Below are 24,454 nucleotides of genomic sequence, written 5' to 3'. Positions count from 1 at the left end.
CTATGCACTTAAATAGCGAATGGAGGATGCTTTTTCGTGGTTCATTTTCATGCCATTCAGGTAGGGTATACTCATGTGGTAAAGAGAAGCAATGTGCTTAATATTACGAAAGTTGAGAAATATATATAGTAAGCATATAGAAAGCTGATGGGATCCTCCTCTTTTTAATAGAGGCCATCACGCAATTGCATAGCCTATTGAAATGTTGCGCAACATGAGGTCATGAAGTGTTTGATTATATTTTTGATAATATTTGCATTGATCTCAGAGTGATTAGAGGGACAATAGAGTACTGAGTACCAGGCAGTTAGAACGTTTGGTAGGCTACTAATGACCATCAGCAGCATCAGAGCTTGGAGAAGCCTAATTACCTAACTATCAGGATAAGGTAAGACCCAGATGTAGATGTGTTGAAGTAACAATGTTTATTACAGCAACAGGGGCAAAGATACAGGCAGTCAGGCTCAGGGTCAGGTCAGGCAGAGGTTGGTAATCCAGAGACGTGGCAAAGGTACAGGATGGCAGACAGGGTCAGGTCAGGCAAGGGTCAAAACCAGGAGGACGAGAAAAGGGAGACTGCGGAAAAGCAGGAGCTGATACAAAAACGCTGGCTGACTTGACAAGCAAGATGAACTGGCAACAGACAAACAGAGAACACCGGTTTAAATACACAGGGCATAATGGGAAAGTTGGGCGACACCTGGAGGGGGGTGGAGACAATCACAAAGACAGGTGAAACAGATCAGGGTGTGACACCTAACCAATTGTGCTATTTAGTGTTTTTTTTGTTGCATTGTTTGTAACTTGTTTTGTACATAATGTTTCTGCCACCGTCTCTTTTGACCGAAAATAGCTTCTGGATATCAGAACATCTATTACTCACCTCGAGCTGTACGAAGATGTTTTATTTAATGAGCCGGACGCGAAGGATTTACTCCAGATACCGGACCAGGCCCAAATCCCCGTCATTCACTTGATGAAAAGACGCCGATACAGGGGACGCAGGTCCAGGTGCCTTGTTAGAATTCGTTGGCGAGTGGGTAACCCGCCTCTACCAGCCGTGCTATTGGCCAAAGTGCAATCATTGAAGAATAAACTGGATGACCTCCGTTCAAGACTATCCTACCAAAGGGACATAAAGAAGAAAAAACTGTTTCACCGAGTCGTGGCTGAACGACCACATGGATAATATACACTTGGCTGGTTTTTGCGTGCATCGGCAAGACAGAACAGCTGCCTCCGGTAAGACAAGGGGTGGCATTCTGTGTCTATTTGTCAATAACAGCTGGTGCACAAAATCAAATATTAAGGAAGTCTCAAGGTTTTGCTCGCCTGAGGTAGAGTATCTCATGATAAGCTGTAGACCACACTATTTACCAAGAGAGTTTTCATCTATATTTTTCGTAGCTGTCTATTTACCACCACAAACCGATGCTGGCACTAAGACCGCACTCAAAGAGCTGTATAAAGCCATAAGAAAACAAGAGAATGCTCAACCAGAGAAAGCGCTCCTAGTGGCCGGAGATTTGAATGCAGGGAAACTTAAATCCGTTTTAACCTAATTTCTACCAGACTGTGAGATGTAGCGATTCACCAATATGTCGTTCCCAGCACTGGGCGAAAAGGGTCAATATCAGGGGATATATTTATCTATATACTGTATATCTGTATATCGGACATTTTATTAGACATAAGGAGTTGACATGTTCCAGATTCAGATGTTAAAGATACATGTGCATTGGTCTGCGGACCCCAAACCGATCTAGCATGCATCGGTCAAAAAAACGTTCAAAAGTTTCTACCTTCCGAAAATATCTAATATTTTGTGACAACTGCTTTGACAGTCATTGATCTGCAAGTCATTTGGCATGCCAAACAACCACAGGCAATATTAGCAGGCTAGTCAAATTGCGCACTGAGCCCAGCTTCATGCGCTGACCAACGGGAGGTAGGCAGCCTGTTCCTAATCTGCGTGGCACATTCAGAATTAAAATGCTACAATGGCTTTCCAGATATTAGGATTTATTCAGTGAGTGAAAATCTGTCATTTGCTAGGTTATTGCTATCTATGCGCTGTTGGAAATTGTGTTTTACCAGAATAAAAGTAAGCTACTGGAGATATACCTGCTGAATGGGGCTTATAATAGATTTTATTTTGATTGTTCAGGTTCACCATCAGTAATAGTTTTGGTAGTTTTGCTTTAAACAATCAGTGTATATGGTAATTTGTTGATATACAGGGTAAAATGTATAATTTCATAATGGGGACAGCAATCACATTTGCGAGATGCACTGCATGACCGAATCAAGAAGAGAAGATCACTCTGTAAAAACTTTTAAATGCTCAAAACCATTCGATCTTGAGATGGGGGGTGAAATCCAAAATTGTGCTATTATAACCGGTGTGAAATGGCCAGTGTTGCCAACTAATTTTCAGGGTACGTTGCTAGAGCAGGTTGATTTGTTGCTAAAAGTTGCTAAATTACGTTGTGATGTCATTGTGTGATAACGTAAAACTGCGTCATTATGTAGAATACACAATAACGTTACTCAAATTGACTGGCCATCTCAGCAAAAAATATGATTTCACATTTGTTCAGGTACAGACTCCCACTCTTTTCTGTACTTCTGGCTGTACAATTTTGATTGAGACATGTTGATTGATGTTGTAAGTTCTGTTCAAGATCAAACATTCGTGACCAACTATATTCATTGGGTTTGGCTTGTCGAACCCGTAATACTACTGCTGCAGTCAGCCAACAATGATTTGCAATTTGCTGAAATTGCTGCTTACCGCTGCTGCCTGTGCACGAGCTGAGCGCCTGCTGCTGACGTCATTCACAATGCACTTTTGCAGCCACGCACGTGTGTTGTGACTGAGTGTGTGACAGAGAAAATTGTGTTTGTGTCATTTAGAAGTGGGGTGCGCACTAATAGCGTTTAAATCGGTGACGTCACTGAGACCTTGAAGAAGTTGTTCCACTTGCTTTGCAAGGGCCGTGGCTTTTGTGGAGCGATGGGTAACGGTGCTTCGTGGGTGACTGTTGTTGATGTGTGCAGAGGGTCACTGGTTCGAGCCCAGGTAGGGTCGAGGAGAGGGACGGAAGAAAAACTGTTACATTGATGCTATTGACCCGGATCACTGGTTGCTGCGGAAAAGGGGGTGGTGATACAAGAAGTCCGCTCAGACAGATCCACCTCAGAGAGGCCCAGCCCATGAGCTCCATCAGCAGCAGATGAATGGACAATGAACGTGTGTGCAACAAATCGAGAGCATCGATTCGTTCTCTAATCAAACCGAGTTGCACCGACATTTTTTAAACTATCGTTCCTGTATCGTATCGGAGCCCATGTATCTAGATATGTATCGAATCGTCTTGAAGGGGAAAGATGCGCGTCCCTAACACACATGTAACAGTATAACTTTAAACCGTCCCCTCGCCCCGACACGGGCGCGAACCAGGGACCCTCTGCACACATCAACAACAGTCACCCACGAAGCGTCGTTACCCATCGCTCCACAAAAGCCACGGCCCTTGCAGAGCAAGGTGCAACACTACTTCTGGGTTTCAGAGCAAGTGACGTAACTGATTGAAACGCTAGTAGCGCGTACCCGCTAACTAGCTAGCCATTTCACATCCGTTACACACACAACTGATGCAGCTGCTAACACACTGAACTGAAACCCCTTGTCAAAACCCACCCCAACAAAGATGAGAATTACTGCCTCCCCAGAGCACTGAAATGAACAGTACCAGTACTCTAACTGTACTTTTGGACACACCTTTATGTACCAGTGTTATTGTATGACAATCCAAAGGTGTTTATTGTAATTGCATTTGATGGAATGAAGAATAAACTGAAAGCTACTGACATTGTGTGGGTTTACGGTCTGCAATTGTAAGCTACATTACAGCACACACGTATTATACAACTCAATAATGACAGTTACGCGCTATAATGAAAGAGCTATTCTATGACAGTGTTGCTGCAATATCTTTACTCTGTGTGTAACATAATGTATCTTCATTATCCATTTTGGAACGGAAATCCTTTTTGCTCCTCAGTAGGCTACCCATCCCGACACCATTTAGTGGACAAACATGCCCAATGAAATTACGAGTTGATTTCGCACAGACTGGATTTCTGTTATTCTATATGAGCATGTCAACCGCAAGAGGAGAGAGAGAGAGAAGGATGCTCCAATGACATGCTTGACAGACTCTCCTACGTGAATGACGCAGCCGCGGCTGTCATGCAACGCTGCTAGGTTTATAATGCGCGAGACGAGCAGTTGCCTAGGTTATAGCGGTAGTATATCCGACAAGGCATCACCAATAGGCGATTGTTTGTATTAATGGGCGTACAATTACCACGATGAAAATAAGACTGGTGTTGAAGAAATGTCGATGAGGCCACGTATTTAGCCTATTCAACGTGATGTCAGAGTTTCCTGTAGGCTACATTTCGCATTTGCCCTTGCATCAACAAAGGACATTATATCGCGACGCTTATCCTGGAATTGTAAATGGATGAGACTGCGACAGCGGGGGAGGCCGGGGGAGGCATGCCCACATCGGGGGCGGGTAGATCGGACCAGATGGATACGGCCGGCCTCTCTCTCAAGCTGGATTCTGGAGACATGGGTTCGTATGGCTGTGCTTTATTATGAGACTAGTTTAATTGACTAAATACATTTGCATGAGAGATTGTTCAGATGAGCTAAACCTGTCAGGAGAGCGCTGGCACCGTTCATTCAGGTTTGGTCCAGCTGTCAATTATGGTTTGTCTCAGTAGACTAAATTATCTGTCAGTTTCCAGACCTAAGAAATTATTTATGGTAATAGGCTTATAACCAACCAAGATGGTCATCCTGCTATTTCTAAAGACCAGGACAAGCTGCCAGCAACATTAATTAATGCAGACATTGAGCATACAGAAGCTGACCTAGTCCTGATTAAAATGTACAGCATGCATTAGTTGGTAGGCAATGTCCAGGGCCTGACTATGTGAAACAGGTCAAGACAAACTGTCTAGTTCCGCTCGGAACCCAATTAAAGGTCATGTCTGCCAGTCTGTGGCATCAGATCACGGTCAATTTCTATCAAAAGGAGAGGGAATCGGGCCTCCACCGTCAAGCTCATGATTGTTAGTGATTTGCAGAGAGTGAGAGAGTGTCTGTCTGTCTGTCTGTCTGTCTGTCTGTCTGTCTGTCTGTCTGTCTGTCTGTCTGTCTGTCTGTCTGTCTGTGTGACTGTGTGACTGTGTGACTGTGTGTGTAACAGACTATCTATATGATTCTTTGATCGTCATCTTCACTGTCTTATTTAATTGTGGGATGTGGATTAACGCAGCCCGCCTCACCTCTGATTCAGAGGGGTTGGGCTAAATGTGGAAGACACATTTCAGTTGGATGCATTCAGTAGTACAACTGATTCCCTTTAGAGATCAAACTAGGCCAATGTCTTTGTCACATAAAAGTGTTACAATTAAAGATGAAACACCAGGAAGCAGATAGAAACGTAATACATGGCGTTGAATTATAAATGAACAAAAATGCCCTGAGCCTCTCTGCCTCTGCTTTACCAGAGTGTACACTGAATGACCAGGAAACAGACTATGTAGAGTGTATAGGCAACAGCGCAACAGTTTAGCCTATATTACAATAATCCTAGGTAGCCTTGAATATAGGAAGAACACCTTGTACCAGATATGTATGTAAGTGAACGCGCAATTGTAATGGAAGAACAGAAAACTGTCTTAGTTCTGCATTGTATTCTAGTCTGTAACAGGGTGTCTATTACAGAACCCAGAACCAAATCTCTCACGTGCGCTGGCCAGCTACTCAATTTTGTTTCTGTCACAATAGACTATTGCATAGTTCCACTGCTATTACTCTGGTATAACAGCAGTATAATGTAACCAGTCTTTATTTAAAGATGATAAGACGAGTCCGAGATGAACTGGAAGCACTATGTATGTATTACAGATTGATGGTTTGGTTCATGTTAACCAAACCATCAAGCTCTACTCCGTCTTCTGTGCTTCCTCTCCGTGAAGCTGTTCAAGCAGAGTTGAACACTGCACATACACACACTTGTGCTTTTCTCCTTTTTCAAACCAAGTATGACGGAATGAACAGTACGGAGTAGGAGTGAATGAATTTCAATACCATGGCAGATTCCCTATTGCACACGGAGTACATGGGAATTGAATGGGCAACAGGGGTATTTGTGTTTGTAGTTGACACGTACATTTGATTTGTACAACATAATTTACTGGTTTTCTTAGCAGCTCTTCTTGCAGTCATTTCCCTATTGCATTTTTACAGTTTCCCATCTGTAGAGAAGCAGCAACTCCCCCAACGCACACACACACACACACACGCACACACGCACACACACACACAGTAGCAGACCATTATCTGCTGTAATCTGCTTATCAGCAGCACTTAGACTAGTGATGGCGCTAGAGACTGGCATCTGGTACAATCCTCATCCAGCAGACCTCTAGCCCCTCTCTCTTCCTCTCTCACTCTCTCTCCTCTTTCGCTTTCTCTTCTATTTTTAGTCGCTTTTCTCTTTCTCTCCTCTTTTCTCTCGCTATAAACCCTCCCACCCCTTTGCCCTCAGAACAGCGCTCAGAACAGCCCTCAGAACAGCCCACAGAACAGCCCACAGAACAGCCCTCAGAACAGCCCACAGAACAGCCCACAGAACAGCCCACAGAACAGCCCACAGAACAGCCCTCAGAACAGCCCACAGAACAGCCCTCAGAACAGCTCTCAGAACAGCCCACAGAACAGCCCACAGAACAGCCCACAGAACAGCCCTCAGAACAGCCCACAGAACAGCCCACAGAACAGCCCTCAGAACAGCCCACAGAACAGCCCTCAGAACAGCTCTCAGAACAGCTCTCAGATCGGCCCTCAGAACAGCCCTCAGAACAGCCCACAGAACAGCCCACAGAACAGCTCTCAGAACAGCCCTCAGAACAGCTCTCAGAACAGCTCTCAGATCGGCCCTCAGAACGGCCCTCAGAACGGCCCTCAGAACAGCCCACAGAACAGCCCACAGAACAGCCCTCAGAACAGCCCTCAGAACAGCCCTCAGAACAGCTCTCAGAACAGCTCTCAGATCGGCCCTCAGAACGGCCCTCAGAACGGCCCTCAGAACAGCCCACAGAACAGCCCACAGAACAGCCCACAGAACAGCCCACAGAACAGCCCACAGAACAGCCCACAGAACAGCTCACAGAACAGCCCACAGAACAGCCCACAGAACAGCGCTCAGAACAGCGCTCAGAACAGCCCTCAGAACAGCCCACAGAACAGCCCACAGAACAGCCCACAGAACAGCCCACAGAACAGCTCACAGAACAGCCCACAGAACAGCCCACAGAACAGCCCACAGAACAGCCCACAGAACAGCCCACAGAACAGCCCACAGAACAGCCCACAGAACAGCCCACAGAACAGCCCACAGAACAGCTCACAGAACAGCCCACAGAACAGCCCACAGAACAGCCCACAGAACAGCCCACAGAACAGCCCACAGAACAGCCCACAGAACAGCCCACAGAACAGCCATCAGATCAGCCCTCAGAACAGCCCACAGAACAGCCCTCAGAACAGCCTCCATTCGTTGGGGCTTGGACTTTACAAGATGTTGAAAGCGTTCCACAGGGATGCTGGCCCATGTTAACTCCAATGCTTCCCACAGTTGTGTCAAGTTGTCTGGATGTCCTTTGGGTGGTGGACCATTCTTGATACACACGGGAAACTGTTGAGCGTGGAAAAACCCAGCAGCATTGCAGTTCTTGACACAAACCGGTGTGGCTGGCACCTACTACCATACCCCGTTCAAAGGCACTTAAATATTTTGTCTTTCCCATTCACCCTCTGAATTGCACACACAATGCATGTCTCAATTGTCTCAAGGCTTAAAAGTCCTTCTTTAACCTGTCTCCTCCCCTTCATCTACACTGATTGAAGTGGATTTAACAAGTGACCCCAATAAGGCATCAGAGCTTTCACCTGGATTCACCTGGTCAGTCTGTAATGGAAAGAGCAGGTGTTTTTAAGGTTGTGTATACTCAGTTTACATTGCTATCTGAGCAGTCTGATTTCTCTTACTAAGTGTTGGCACCAGCCCAAAACTGCACCTGCTCAAGCCTGAGGGAATTGTCTCAAATCGCCTACGTAGGAAATGGGGGATGTGTGTGTGCCTGTGAGCACACTTGTGTGTACAGCATCGCGTGCTTCGTGCGCGTGTGTGCACGCTTGCATGTAACAGCTCTATCCCCTAGTCCGGCAGTGTTGTGCTATTAGACGATTCCCACCTCTACGCAGACGACACCATTCTGTATACTTCTGGCCTTTCCTTGGACACTGTGTTAACTAACCTCCAAACGAGCTTCAATGCCATACAACACTCCTTCCGTGGCCTCCAACTGCTCTTAAACGCTAGTAAAAACCAAATGCATGCTTTTGCATCACTAGCATCACCACCCTGGACGGTTCCGACCTAGAATATGTGGACATCTATAAATACCTAGGTGTCTGGCTAGACTGTAAACTCTCCTTCCAGACTCATATTAAACATCTCCAATCCAAAATCAAATCAAGAATCGTCTTTCTATTTCGCAACAAAGCCTCCTTCACTCACGCCGCCAAACTTACCCTAGTAAAACTGACTATCCTACCGATCCTCGACTTCGGCGATGTCATCTACAAAATAGCTTCCAATACTCTACTCAGTAAACTAGATGCAGTTTATCATAGTGCCATCCGTTTTGTTACTAAAACACCTTATACCACCCACCACTGCGACCTGTATGCTCTAGTCGGCTGGCCCTCGCTACATATTCGTCGCCAGACCCACTGGCTCCAGGTCATCTATAAGTCCATGCTAGGTAAAGCTCCGCCTTATCTCAGTTCACTGGTCACGATAACAACACCCACCCGTAGCACGCGCTCCATCAGGTATATTTCTCACTGATCATCCCAAAAGCCAACACCTCATTTGGCTGCCTTTCCTTCCAGTTCTCTGCTGCCTGTGAATGGAACGAATTGCAAAAATCGCTGAAGTTGGAGACTTTTATTTCCCTCACCAACTTTAAACATCTGCTATCTGAGCAGCTAACCGATCGCTGCAGCTGTACATAGTCCATCTGTAAACAGCCCACCCAATTTACCTACCTCATCCCCTTACTGTTTTTATTTATTTACTTTTCTGCTCTTTTGCACACCAGTATCTCTACTTGCACATGATCATCTGATGACTTATCACTCCAGTGTTAATCTGCTAAATTGTAATTATTCGCTCCTATGGCCTATTTATTGCCTACCTCCTCATGCCTTTTGCACACAATGTATATAGACTAATTTTATTATATATATATATTTTTTTTCCTACTGTGTTATTGACTTGTTTATTGTTTACTCCATGTATAACTCTGTGTTGTTGTCTGTTCACACTGCTATGCTTTATCTTGGCCAGGTCGCAGTTGTAAATGAGAACTTGTTCTCAACTAGCCTACCTGGTTAAATAAAGGTGAAATAAAAAATAAAATAAATTTTAAAAAAACAGTCCTACGCAACTCTTGTTTACGTCTCAATAACACTCGTCATCAGTCAGCCGTCTTCTGAGCTGGCCAGTGAGAGGCCTAATCCTCTTTATACCATAAAACCCACACGCCAAACAGTCTAATGCCTACAAATTCCAACGCAGTCCCTGGAAATGTAGATACTTCTGGAAACCCAATCAGTCATTGTATGATCTGAAACCTTCTGTCTTTTCAGTCTATATTGCACAAAAGAACCGTTGAGCGTATAAGGATGCCAGTGTCTTAGGCACTGACCCACATTTCTCACTTTGCTCCGGAATAACCGAGTGAGGAAGGAGACTTGGAAGCATGGCAACGCGAGACTATGTTGACTCTGATACACTAGTAGTGTACTGTGTAGTAATAGTTGTCCTTTGAGGACAGCTCCTCAGCGTATTACGACTGGCCTCGATCCTACAGCACAGAGTTACCTTGCTACCTGAGTGTTCGATTCTGAAGGTTTCGTTCGAGTGTTCGATTCTGTTTGTGTTCCATCCGAGTGCTCCTCCATCTGAGCGTTCCGTCTTCCCATCAGTTCCGTCCGTGTGCTCTTTCTCCGTTTTCTGTCTCGGGATCGTTCTGAGAGTTATGTCTGTCTGAGTGTTTCCGTCTTGAGTGTTTTTTTCCCCCTTCAGTGTCCCGTACATGTTTCGTGTCCGAGTGTTCTGTCTTTCTCAGTGTTCTGTCTGTTGAGTGTTCTGTCTTTCTCAGTGTTCTGTCTGTTGAGTGTTCTGTCTTTCTCAGTGTTCTGTCTGTTGAGTGTTTTGTCTTTCTCAGTGTTCTGTCTGTTGAGTGTTCTGTCTTTCTCAGTGTTCTGTCTGTTGAGTGTTCTGTCTTTCTCAGTGTTCTGTCTGTTGAGTGTTTTGTCTTTCTCAGTGTTCTGTCTGTTGAGTGTTTTGTCTGTCTGGATTTGAGTCTGTGTGTTCTATCTTTCTGAATGTTCGTCATATATAATTATGAATTAGAACTCTGCGTGACTGGCAAAGTCCTGCCAAAAAGACCCTGCTAGCAAGACGACCTTCCAGAAGCTGATCTGTAGTCTGAAGGTCATTAGCCCAGTGTCATTGCTAGACCTTTAGGTCGATGACTAACGAGATTGGGTCGGCTCTAGTGTGTCCCATTGTTTCGTCTCTGGTGTGTGTGTCTCTCTGTCCTTCTCTCTCACTCATCTGTAAGTCTCTCTCTTTCTTTTCACGGGCCAACTTCCTGGCGCTGACTGTTCCGACGGCTGGCACCCCTCTTAATCCTGTACTATGATTGGCCGCTCACTGCTCAGGGCATCCGGTCTCCTGGGAGACGGTGGTGGTGTCAACCAATGACAGGGAGTTCAGATTAGAGAGCCCGTCGATCCTAAAGAGTCACCTTCCCAGGACAGAGCTGCTCTAGAGATAGATTATATCTACATCAACCGCGGACACCAACTACCGTCAGGTCTGAGTTTTGGGGTGTTTTGGTATTTTGGGGTGTTTTTGGTGGCTCTAACTGGAGTACCGTTTCACGTTCAGGCTTGAGTGACAAAGAGTTGGGTGAGACGTTCAAAAGTCTTCAGGGTAGATATGTTTACGCATACTCAGGGTGTTAAAGATATGAATACATGTAGAAGCAGAATTGTTTCCTGGGTTGTGTCTGGCAGTGCTTGTGTACATATCCATGAAGGATTAGCCTTCATCTACTACTAGTGGATATCCTGATTGAATTTGTCATTTTAATTCTGGGCATCAGTGTTAGTTAACTACACTCTGCTGCATTGTTTTTCTACGCCTGTAAGGATATTTGAGCCTAGAACCAGGTGTAAAGAATCCAAGCGCAGCGTAAGGCATTTGATGGATAGGTCCGTGTGTGTGTTTGTCCAACATGGTGATAGTAGACAAGCTCCGGTTGGGCCATCTTCACTACGCCACTGATACTTTCCAGAGGGAAAACACCTTTTAATAGTCGTGTAGATACAGTGCATGAACACTGATGTGTGTAGCTTTGGTTTCAGTCTTTTAGTACACTGCTGGCAATAGCAGGTGCATACTTTGTACTGGAACCATTTTCCCTGGTTCCTGCATGTATCTAACAGGCCTAAGTCATACATTGATGTTCTCAACTTCTGTCTTCTCTGTTATTCAACAGAAGACGCTGGTCCTAGGAGGTCTACAATAACTAGCGAGGTAAGGGCTAGTTACACACACACACACACACACACACACACACACACACACACACACACACACACACACACACACACACAGACACACAGACACACACACACACACACACACACACACACACAGACACACAGACACACACACACAGACACACACACACACACACACACACACACACACACACACACACACACACACACACACACACACACACACACACACACACACACAGAGCTTTGTTTTCCTTAAATGTCAAATCAAATCAAATTGTATTAGTCACATGCACCAAATACAGTGAAATGCTTCCTTACAAGCCCCTAACCAACAATGCAGTTAAAAAACTATGAAAAATAATAAGAAATAAAAGGAACAAGTAAGTATAGGGCAGCAGCAATGCAAATAGTCCGGGTAGCCATTTGATTAGATGATCAGGAGTCTTATGGCTTGGGGTTGGTAACTGTTTAGAAGCCTCTTGGACCTAGACTTGGCACTCCAGTACCACTTGCCGTGTGGTAGCAGAGAGAACAGTCTATGACTAGGGTGGCTGGAGTCTTTGACAACCTAAAATGACATGTTTTGTGCAGTAAAGCGTGCACTGCCGTGTAAGTAACCCACAAATAAAACGAGTCCCCCCTTTTCTCCCTCAGATGCCGTCCCCCACAGCTCAGGGTCTAGGCCCAGGTCAGGAGAAGAAGATTGGCCACAGGAGAGTAGACGCCTCTGGAGAGACCACGTACAAGAAGGTACACTACTCCTTTCCTCTTCTGCATCCCTTTCTCTCCTTCCTCCCTCATCTTCCCATTCTTCTTCTCTTCTCTTTCTGCTCTCTCCTTCGTTTTATACCTGTTTTCCCTCTCTTCTTGTCTTACCTCTCTGTTTTCTTCCTTCCACTTTCCCCTGACCTTTCTGTACTTCTTTTACTTCTCCTATCTCACTTGTCCTCCTTTCAACCTCTTCCTCCCTCATATTCGTCTTCATGGCTCTATTTAAGTGACTTGGGGTTTGTAACCTGACTGCCTGTGCCCTACAGACCACGTCCTCTGCCCTGAAAGGTGCCATCCAGCTGGGCATCGGCTACACGGTGGGCAACCTGAGCTCCAAGCCAGAGAGAGATGTCCTCATGCAGGACTTCTATGTGGTGGAGAGCATTTTCTTCCCCAGGTGTGTATGATTGTGTATGGATGGCAGATGTGTTTTTAAATGGGGAGGGGGGGGGGTTGTTTGTGTGTGTATGTGTGTGTGTGTGTGTGTGTGTGTGTGTGTGTGTGTGTGTGTGTGTGTGTGTGTGTGTGTGTGTGTGTGTGTGTGTGTGCATAGACACGTAAAACACCTCCAATGTGAAGTGCTCTCTAGTACGATGCCCCGTTCTCCCTCCTGTCTTTCTCTCTTTCTGGCTCCCACCCACTCCCGTATTCTCTCCCTCATCTCACCAGTGAGGGTAGTAACCTGACTCCTGCACACCACTACCCAGACTTCAGGTTTAAGACCTACGCCCCAGTGGCCTTCCGCTACTTCAGAGAGCTGTTTGGGATCCGACCCGATGACTACCTGGTGAGAGACAGTAACCATAGTAAAAACACTACAGATAGTCCTGTTAATATCTAGGTTAAATGTAGTATCCTACATCAGGTGATCATTTGCGCAACATGACATCATTTGGATTTTTCAAGGAAGCATATGCTCCCATATGCCCCTGGCCACACACACTGGAATGCATATTTAATTGGGACCTTGATTTAACTAGGCAAGTCAGTTAAGAGCAGGAGAGATATGCACAGATTGATTAACACACAGGCGGACACACATGCACCCTGACACACATACTGTAAAGACGTGCACATGCACACGTGCACACACACAGTCACTCCAATAACCTCACACTACCTGCACCAGATGGAGATTAGCGTACTAAGACGTTCTTTGTAAAGCTCCAAGCTGATAACAGTAGACACTCCGTTATAGTCTAGGCCAACTCAGAAACAAAGTTGGAGTGTCTGTTTCTATGGGTTTCTATGTACATGCGTGGTTTCACAATTGCAGGAAAATAGAATATTTGACTCACTGTATTAATCCAGCATGAGGAATCCATTCCGCGACATTCTTAGTTGTTCTCAGAAAAAGAGAGAGTGCGTGGGTATGTAATTATCCTCAGTGTGTAGAGACAGAGGATCTTCAATCTCTCCCCTTAAGCCTGTTCCAGCCCCTGTGTTTATCTGGCCTTCCAGACTCCACTTCAGGGAGCTGTAGAAACCCTATAAAGTGTCTAATGAAGGATCATCTAAAGCACCCTATAAAGTGCCTAATGAAGGACCATCTAAAGCACCCTATAAAGTGTCTAATGAAGGACCATCTGAAGAACCATATAAAGTGTCTTATGAAGGACCATCTAAAGCACACTATAAAGTGTCTAATGAAGGACCATCTAAAGCACACTATAAAGTGTCTAATGAAGGACCATCTAAAGCACACTATAAAGTGTCTAATGAAGGACCATCTAAAGAACACTATAAAGTGTCTAATGAAGGACCACCTAAAGCACACTATAAAGTGTCTAATGAAGGACCATCTAAAGCACACTATAAAGTGTCTAATGAAGGACCATCTAAAGCACCCTATAAAGTGTCTAATGAAGGACCATCTAAAGCACACTATAAAGTGTCTAATGAAGGACCATCTAAAGCACACTATAAAGTGTCTAATGAAGGACCATCTAAAGCACACTATAAAGTGTCTAATGAAGGACCATCTAAAGCACACTATAAAGTGTCTAATGAAGGATCATCTAAAGCACCCTATAAAGTGTCTAATGAAGGACCATCTAAAGCACCCTATATAGTGCCCTATATAGTGCCCTATGTGAACCTCTCTCCAGTGTTGGTGCCATTTTATATGTTATCTCTACGGCCCACTGATGTATCCTGTGTGTATATATGTGCTTTCTCTTCAGTACTCTCTATGTAATGAGCCCCTAATCGAGCTGTCCAATCCCGGTGCCAGCGGCTCCATATTCTACGTAACCAGGGACGACGAGTTCATCATCAAAACAGTCAATGCCAAGGAGGCGGAGTTTCTGCAGAAACTACTTCCTGGATACTACATGGTCAGTATGTCACAAGCCCCTCCTTCATTCCAATTAATGTGTGTGTGCGTGTGTGATGGTCACATCTTAGCCCCTGGGGTTAACCTATGTTCAGCTATGACACCAGTAGGGACTGCCGTGGGCTAAGCACATCACAAAGAAACGTCACACGCCTTAAGCGCACACGTCTTAGTAGACACACGGCCAGAGGTTTTATGTCCAACCGACTCACGTCTGTCAGGTGTCTTGGACAGGAGCCGGGAGTCAGGGTCACTGCAGGCAGAATCTGCAAAGGCATGCCTTCTAAATGGTATTATAATAACGTTTTTATAACGTATAGCAAGTTAATCAATAAAGCTTTTGTACAGTATTCTTGTTTTTGTATCAATGTATGGCTTAATGAACATTCATTTCCCAGGCATTTATTAGTTCTACAAATGTTTTAAGGGGAAATATTTAACTAGTCGAACTGACATAACTAAAATCCACTGGATTGTTAGCAATTGATGTAATTCTTCAATATCACAAACTCCAAAAGCAAATCAAGGGGAGAAAAATAGGTTTATTTGAGAAGGACAAATCAAGATGTTATGCTGGGAGGTAGATGTTCAGTCTCCCCTGTCCTCAGCTTTTCTCCCCGGATGCCATTTATAACCCCCCACCCTAGCCTGGGGTTGACCAATCAGATGTCCTTGCAGTACAACTTGGCCAATGGCCAAATAACAAGTATCCTGCTCCCGACTCAATATACAGACCAATGAAAACGTGGCACACGTAGCTCTGAGTTCAGGAGTGACATTCCACAGATTCTAAACAGATGTTGAACTGAAAACCAACTCCTATTGATCGTTAACTCTAGTCCTCTCGTCCTCTCCTCTGCGTTGTGTATTTATCTTCAAAATATTCTTATATACTCAATATGATGGCACCATATCATTTCCCATTGTTGCATGTAAAGAACACTACAATAGGCACAGAATTATATTTTTCTCAGTCTCCTCCTTCCTCTTCTCCCCTCTTCCCCTCCTCCTCTCTCTAGAATCTGAATCAGAACCCGAGGACCCTGCTTCCTAAGTTCTTTGGTCTCTACTGCGTCCAGTCTGGGGGTAAAAACATCCGTATCGTGGCCATGAACAATGTGTTGCCGCGCGCCGTACGCATGCACCTCAAGTTCGACCTGAAGGGCTCCACGTATAAACGGCGTGCGTCGAAGAAAGAGAGGGAGAAATCGAATCCCACCTTTAAAGATCTGGACTTTATATCAGATGTACCGGAAGGACTGACCCTGGACCAGGATACATACAGCGCCCTGCTAAAGACCCTACAGAGAGACTGTCTGGTAAGAGAGGGAGGAGAGGATGAGGAGCAGGGATATGAGGAGAGAGTGGGGGGATAATACATACAGAGCTTTGGTCAAGACCCTCCCTGTCTGGTGAGAGAGGGAGGAGAGGAGGAGAAGGGGAGGGAGGGAGGAGAGGGGAAGGAGAGTAGGGTGGTTTAGGATGGGCTTACAGGGGAAAAGCCAAAAGAGAGATTGGCTTAGAGATGAGGAGAGATTAGACGTGGAAGGAAGGGGAGGATGAAAGCCATTATGACCTGTGTGTCTGTGCTGTCTGGTAGATCCTCCGATCATTCATTCTGACCTTCATTCTCTGTCTGTGGTACTCCAGGTGCTAGAGAGCTTTAAGATCATGGACTACAGTCTATTGCTGGGGGTCCATAACCTGGGCCTGGCTGTGAGAGAGTCCCAGGGCTCACCAGCAGGGGGCGATGAAAAGAAGCCTCAGGCCCAGAGAGCCCTCTACTCCACTGCCATGGAGTCTATACAGGGAGGGAAGGCTTGTAGAGACACATTAGACCACGATGCTACGTGAGTTACCGAGCTAACACACACACACACACACACACACACACACACACACACACACACACACACACACACACACACACACACACACACACACACACACACACACACACACACACACACACACACTCAGTGTCTTGGAGTCCTCTCCCACTAAATGAGACTCTCTCTCTCTCCAGGATGGGTGGTATTCCTGCTGTGGATGGTAAAGGAGAACAACTCCTTCTCTTTATTGGAATCATCGACATCCTGCAGTCCTACAGGTCAATTCCACCAAATCACTCATTGAGTTACTACTGATGTTCTGCTAATCAAAAGGACCAGTACTAATTTAATGATGTATGAATTACTGAGTTATTTTTCTTGTCCTGCAGGCTAATCAAGAAACTGGAGCACTCGTGGAAGTCTCTGATCAGTGACGGGGTGAGTCCAGTTGCAGGTTGTCGTTTATTGTCATGAGTCTTACCTTGGAGGCAGAACTGAGCGATTTCTGTTAGATGGGCCAGCTGCAAAGTCAAAATTGTCTATATCGAGAAAAAACTAATCATAAAAACAAAAATGAGCTTTTCTTTTCTTAATTTAAGGCATTAGGGTAAGCAGTGTGGTTAAGGTTAGGGTTAGGTTTAAAATCGGATTTTATGACATTGTGGCTGTGCCAGCTGGTGACTACTCTACAGAGGTGCCTCCAGGGCAAGATTTATGACAATAAATGCCAACCTGCAGTCTAGTCCTCAGACTTCGGCACCTTTCCTAGGCTTACACAGGCCCGGTAACGAGCTGCTCTACTTACAGCTGCATAATGCAACACAGACAGTCAACAGCATATAGACAGAAAACGTGTCCTTAAACCTTTAAGGAGTAACCTATGGATGGAACGTTAGTCTGGTACTGAGAATGGCTAGTAGGTTATTATTTTAGACTAGACGTTTGAAAAGGTGACATGGACTAACTCTCCCATTTCAATAATTCCCTATGCCTGACTGTGCAGATGTGTTTGATGGTTTGTTTGCTGAGATGGTTTCCCCTTCTCTCTATCTCTCTCAGGATACAGTGTCTGTCCACAGGCCCAGTTTCTATGCAGACAGGTTCTACAAGTTCTGCAGCACCATCGTCTTTAGAAAGAGCTGCTGTGAGTAGGAACACATTACACGACATGCAACAAAGGTTTTATTTGATATTTCAGCTCACAATCTACATATCGAGATTGAGTAATCGATCCATTGAGTTTACCTCTTGACTGCTTTCTCGTTTCTCTCTCATCCATCTCCACCCTCTTTTTCTTGCCTCTCCTCCCCTCCAGCCCTGAGGTCTTCTCCCTCCAAGAGAGGGCGAGGGGGGGCTCTGCCCGCACCCAAAAACTGTGTCCAAACACAGCTTTCCGTAGAGAGAGAGGAGAACCAGGAGAACGAAGACCTGCACCTCAGAGGGGCTCGTGGCTTCCCTCTGCTGGAGGAGGACGGTAAGATGGTTACCACACTCCATATCTATACAGAGGCTGACCTAAGGAAACTGTCTCTCCTGTATGAGCCAAAATGGCCGACAAGCATTTGAGGACCATTAGCTTTTTTCCCACACGGCTATTTGGGTGAAGTGTCATGCTGTGGTGGTAGATTACTAATACTCTATCACAATCATTTCTCTCTTCTCTCCTCTCAGGTCTGAGAGAGCATCCCCATACTCCTCCGTCTTTTGAGGATGCGACCACAGCATCCATCGCTACCACTCTCTCTTCAAACAACTCTCTCCCTACCACACCCTTTGATACACCAGAACACCCACGCTTCAGGTACACACACACACAACACTAGAGAACGACCGCAGCAGCAGCAAGCTAGCTCATTCTCCAACGGAAAGGTTCAGTATTCAGAAGTAAGTGAATTGACACAGTGACCAAAATCAAACTCCTGTTGCAAATATTAAATCAAATTGAATTGTATCTTATTGGTCGCATACACACACAGTTGAAGTCGGAAGGTTACATACACTTAGGTTGGAGTCATTAAAACTAGTTTTTCAACCACTCCACAAATGTCTTGTTAACAAACTATACTTCTGGCAAGTCGGTTAGGACATCTACGTTGTGAATGACACAAGTAATTTTCCCAACAATTGTTTACAGACAGATTATTTCACTTATAATTCACTGTATCACAATTCCAGTGGGTCAGAAGTTTACATACACTAAGTTGACTGTGCCTTTAAACAGCTTGGAAAATTCCAGAAAATTATGTCATGGCTTTAGAAGCTTCTGTTAGGCTAATTGACATAATTTGAGTCAATTGGAGGTGTACCTGTGGATGTATTTCAAGGCCTACCTTCAAACTCAGTGCCTCTTTGCTTGACATCATGGGAAAATCAAAATAAATCAGCCAAGACCTCAGAAATAAAATTGTAGACCTTCACAAGTCTGGTTCATCCTTGGGAGCAATTTCCAAAAGCCTGAAGGTACCACGTTCATCTGTACAAACAATAGTACGCAAGTATAAACACCATGGGACCACGCAGCGTCATACCGCTCAGGAAGGAGACGCGTTCTGTCTCCTAGAGATGAACGTACTTTGGTGCAAAAAGTGCAAATCAATCCTGAACAACAGCAAAGGACCTGGAGGAAACAGGTACAAAAGTATCTATATTCACAGTAAAACGAGTCCTATATCGACATAACCTGAAAGGCCGCCCAGCAAGGAAGAAGCCACTGCTCCAAAACCGCCATAAAAAAGCCAGACTACGGTTTGCAACTGCACATGGGGACAAAGATTGTACTTTTTGGAGAAATGTCCTCTGGTCTGATGAAACAAAAATATAACTTTTTGGCCATGATGACCATCGTTATGTTTGGAGGATAAAGGTGGAGGCTTGCAAGCCGAAGAACACCATCACAACCGTGAAGCACGGGGGTGGCAGCATCATGTTGTGGGGGTGCTTTGCTGCAGGATGGCATCATGAGGAGGGAAAATTATGTGGATATATTGAAGCAACATCTCAAGACATCAGTCACATTGTCAGTGATGTGTACAACCAGGAACTTGAAGCTTTTCACCTTTTCAGCTGTGGCCCCCATCGATGTGGATGGGGGTGTGCTCCCTCTGCTGTCTCCTGAAGTCCATGATCAGCTCCTTCATTTGTTGACTTTGAGGGAGTGTTTTTTTCCTGGCACCACTCCACCAGGGCCCTCATCTCCTCCCTGTAGGCTCTCGTCTTTGTTGATAATCATGCCTACCACTGTTGTGTTGTCTGCAAACTTGAATGAATTAGTTGAGTTAATTCACTAATTCACTAATAATAATGCTTGTGTCGAGGTGCCCGGACATTCATGCAATAAGCAAGCTAGCTAAGCAGATGGCTATGTGACCTGTTAGCAAAGATTACGATACCTAACCCTTTCATATGTAGTGTTAGCTAGCTGTTTGATTTTAAAATTGATGCATTAATGCATACATGGCTGTCTCTGGGAAATGTTATCATTAAAATGTTCACATTTTATTATATTAAATATTGGCCTAAAATATCGGTATCATCATCGGCCCTCTAACACACACACGCTCCTACAGATACACACTCACCTGTCCCTGTTCTACCCCACAGGAGGCCAACCCACTCTCCACGGGACCGTGAGGGGAGGTAAGCATTCTTATTTCGTACCCTTTCAATCTAACACATCTCTTGTCATCTGACCATTCTGACTGTAATTGATGGTCCGATGTCACTTCCTGTGCTGTCCCATGTAGTTTCAGGCCACAGCAGGAAGTAGTGGCGGTGCACGAGCAGACCATCACTGTGGCTGTAGAGGTGAAGAGGGAACCTACAACCAGGTACACACACACACACACACACACACACACACACACACACACACACACACATACGAACACACACACACATACGAACACACACACACACAAGAACCCCCCCCCACACACACACATTATCACCTGTCTGACAGCAGTGTTTCTATCTCTGTCACAGTGTGGTTCCAGAGAACCTTCAGGACTCTAAAGTAACAGAGGAGGAAGTCATCACACAGACCACAGCTGCTTCCTCTACACCTCCTTCAACCCCTCCTCCCTCCTCCGCCCCTCCATCCTCCACTCCTCCCTGCTCAGTCCCACCAGCCTCCACTCTCCCTCGTTCCCTTCCTCCCTCAGTCCCTTCCTCCTCTGCCCCTCACTCTAACTCCACTCTCCCTTCTTCTTCCACTCGTCCTTTCTCCACCAATCAATCATCAGCTCACATCGCCTCCACCCTTCCACCCTCTGCAGTCCCTCCAGCCTCCAACTCTCCCTCTTCCACCACTCCCGCCTCCACCCTTCCCTCCTCCTCCCCCCATTCTTCCCCCCTCCTGCCAAGCACCCCTCCCTCCTCTCTCCCTCCGAGCCCCCAGGTGACAGCAGAACGCTTTTCGTCCAATCATCTGTCTGTCACCTCGTCTGTCAGCCACAACTCACTGGAGGGGGAGGTTCCAGTCTCAGACATCTACTTTGTAAGTCGCGCGCGCGCGTGTGTGTGTGTGTGTGTGTGTGTATGTGTGTAACAATCTTCAGCGTGTGAGTGTAGCTCTGAAGCTCTTGTGGTTTACTGGGGTTTTGGATTTCTTACAGTCGGGCAGTAAGGACAGCGTGGTTGATCTATGAGGGTGAGGGTGTGTGTAGTTTGCTGTCATCGATCATTGATCATTAATCACAAAGTGTGGCTTGAAAGCATGTGGCAATGTTGGTTACTCTCCCTGCAATAAAGAGGTTGGATTGAATCCTGAGACACCACATGCCTGATAACAAACATTCTGCTGAAATAGCAACTGGGAGAGAGAACAGTATACAGTGCTAAAAGTCTCTTTTGTGTTGTGTCGTGTGGATTGCATGTTGGCTTGTGGCATGTGTGTTGCTCATGCCTGGCTGATCCATATTAATCCAGTCATGTGATTCCTTCTTATAATCCCCCAGCCATGGGTTGTCAACAGCAATCTGGCCTGGTGGTTCATTCAACATTATGTTCTTTCCTCATCCATTTTGAATATGTATTATTCCATTCTTCTCCTCATTTTCACTCTCTTCTTCCTCTCTCTCTCCACTGTCCCACCCCACCCATGTTGTCACAACATCCTTCTGTCTCTCTCTCTCTCTTTATGTGTCTCTGTCTCTCTCTCTCTCTCTCTCTCTCTTTATGTGTCTCTGTCTCTCTTGCTCTCTCCGTTCTCCCTCTTTTTCTCTTACTTCCTTTTCCATTTCTCTTCATCTACCCCTCCCCCCCCTGTCCTTACATGTGTGTCTGTGTGTCTTTGTGTATGCACGTGTACGTGTATTATCAGTATGCTGATGGGAGGTATTGGGTGTACTCCCCAATTCTGGGTCGTAAGAAGCTCAACTCAAGCTCTAGCTGCAATGTAAGTCACGGCTGCTGGTTGCACGAGCCATAGTCAGTCGTAGTGTAATGTAAAGTGGTGTAGACTGGTGTCGGCTTCCTTCCCCTGGTTCTGAGCTTCTAGAACCCATCTCAAATCGCCCCCTAACATAGCCCCTTAGGCACTTTAGATCGGAAAAGATTGGACAAGTGTGAGCAAAATGGCAAAACAACTAAACAATTAATACCCAACATAGGGTTAGAGGAGCTATTTAGGACTTGTGGAAGGTCTTCCTCCCTAAATGTGCTTTTCTCTCTCTTCCTCCGGTTTCTGCGTATGCTGACCTGTGTGTCTGCTGCCCCTGCTGGTTGGGTGGTGTAACAACAGAATCAGGAGGACAGGAGCTGGGTGTACTCTCCTCTGCACTACGGCTCAGAGTCCAGACCTGGCTCTGACGGGGAGAGCGAGACAGTAAGTGTGCACTTCGTCAACACCCCTACAGAGAAGTTTCCTTCACTCATACCCTAACTCTAACTCGCCCTCTCTCTCAAATGTCTCTTTCTTTTTCTCAACAGTAAGTTGAGTGGAGTCTCCAATGTAAGCGAATCACTTGAGAGGATCGAAGACTACAGACAGAAGCTGTGAGGCTTTACGAAGCTTCATGAAGCTCTATGAAGCTTCTACGGCATTGTGTAACCCTTGTGGCCCAATCTGCATGTGAAGGCTTGTTTTACCCACATGGATGGAGAAGGATTCTGTGGGAAAACTTAATAAAATGTTATTTCTCTGCTTTGGCAAACACCTTCCTAACATACACGCACGCTAACACACACGTCTTCACACTCATACACCCTAACGTTGTCCTATATAAGTATGCAACAATAATGTTCCCTTTGCCGCAAAATCAACTCATAAACATGAAAGTATGCATAATCTTCAATGGGAGTATTTTGAATAAAACCATATTGCAACCCTTTCCAAACATCAGCTAAGGCTGCCCAGAGAGACCATCGTACAGTACTTTAGTTGGTCTTGTTGTGTTAAGAATGATATTTGTCTTTTGTTACCTGTGCTTGTCTTTTCTTACTGGTGCTTGTCTTTTGTTAACTGTGCTGTAATATCATGAATTGAATATCATGTGTTATATTGTCACGGTCAGGTTTTGGACTCCTATGTTTAAATGTTGGAGAGTTTTGTCTTTTTATGAAGCAAAACCTTTTTTCTTAGTTGTTTCTAATGTTTTGTAGCGTTCACTGGTCTGATGGTGATGGTTTCATATTCAGCTCAATCAATAATGTAAGTTGTGTTAAAGAATCGTGAACATTTCTGTCTGGAGTTGTGTTGGGCTCCGTGTTCTCACAGGGCACACTGAAGTCTTCACAATGGTCATGAAAACCTGAACATTTGATTTCATTACTAGCGCTCTAAAACTATCATTTTGGAAATGTTTTTTTGAAACCATATCTCTGTCATTGTTTTACATTGAAATGTTACATTTGAGTAATTTAGCAGAAGCTCTTATCTAGAGCAACTTACAGTTAGTTAGTGCATTCATGTTAAGACAGCCAGGTGGGACAATCGCATATCATATGCATAGTAAATACACTTTTCATCAATGAAGGGGGGGGAGGGGGGGGGGGTCAAGTGGAAGTGTTGGTTCAGTTGATTTATTTGTTGAATTATTTGTTTCCTCTATTGCTGGGGAATGTAATTGTTTTATATAGATATACTGAACAAATGTGATATAAGATCATATAAGTGTGTTATTATTGTTTACTGAGAAATATTCCCCTGATCAGTTTCCTTTTTTAAATTAATTTTGATCAAATGGGCCAGGGTAGGTGTAATATAACATATAGTAATATATGCCATTTAGCAGACGCGTTAATCCTAAGCGATTTACAGTCATGCTTGCATTTTTACTGATGGGTGGCGCCAGCGGGAATCAAACCCACCACCCTCGGAGTTGCAAGCGACTGAGGCGCACAGGACCGACACAGTGTGTTGAACTTCAGCGTAACTTTAAAAAATAATAATATGATTATCATTATTGTTTAAATACTAAATTATATGAGGTCCATACACTCCTCAGTAGTTCTATAATGTCATTCTTCAGCATCTAAGAAGAAAAAAATATATTTTGTGAATTGTAAATAGTGTGTGTGCGTGGGTGACAAAGAGCCAAAGGGTTGGAGGAAAAGAGGATATTGCACTTTGTCCTGGTCAATAATATAAAACATCAAGGGTAAAAAAAGATTACAAAATTGTTCCAGTCCAGGGAACTTTAAAGGCTATAAACATTACTGTAACATTTAATCAATGTCCATCCTTCTAAGGTGCAATCTGTATGTTATCTGGCCCACTGTGGCAACCAGACAAAGGAAAAAACACAATTGAACTGAAACAAAACA

The 24,454-nt window shown here is 44.9% G+C and overlaps 1 pseudogene; it reads left to right on the top strand.

Annotated features, from left to right (window-relative positions):
* Positions 1 to 5,958: 5,958 nt before the first annotated feature.
* Positions 5,959 to 22,571, top strand: LOC120020608 (annotated as a pseudogene).
* The last annotated feature ends 1,883 nt before the right edge of the window (positions 22,572 to 24,454 follow it).

The sequence above is a fragment of the Salvelinus namaycush genome, chromosome 25 (genome assembly GCF_016432855.1).
Source record: "Salvelinus namaycush isolate Seneca chromosome 25, SaNama_1.0, whole genome shotgun sequence".
NCBI classification, from domain to species: Eukaryota; Metazoa; Chordata; class Actinopteri; order Salmoniformes; family Salmonidae; genus Salvelinus; species Salvelinus namaycush.
Note: the sequence above shows the minus strand (reverse complement) of the source record. Positions and strands in the feature narration are given on the sequence as shown.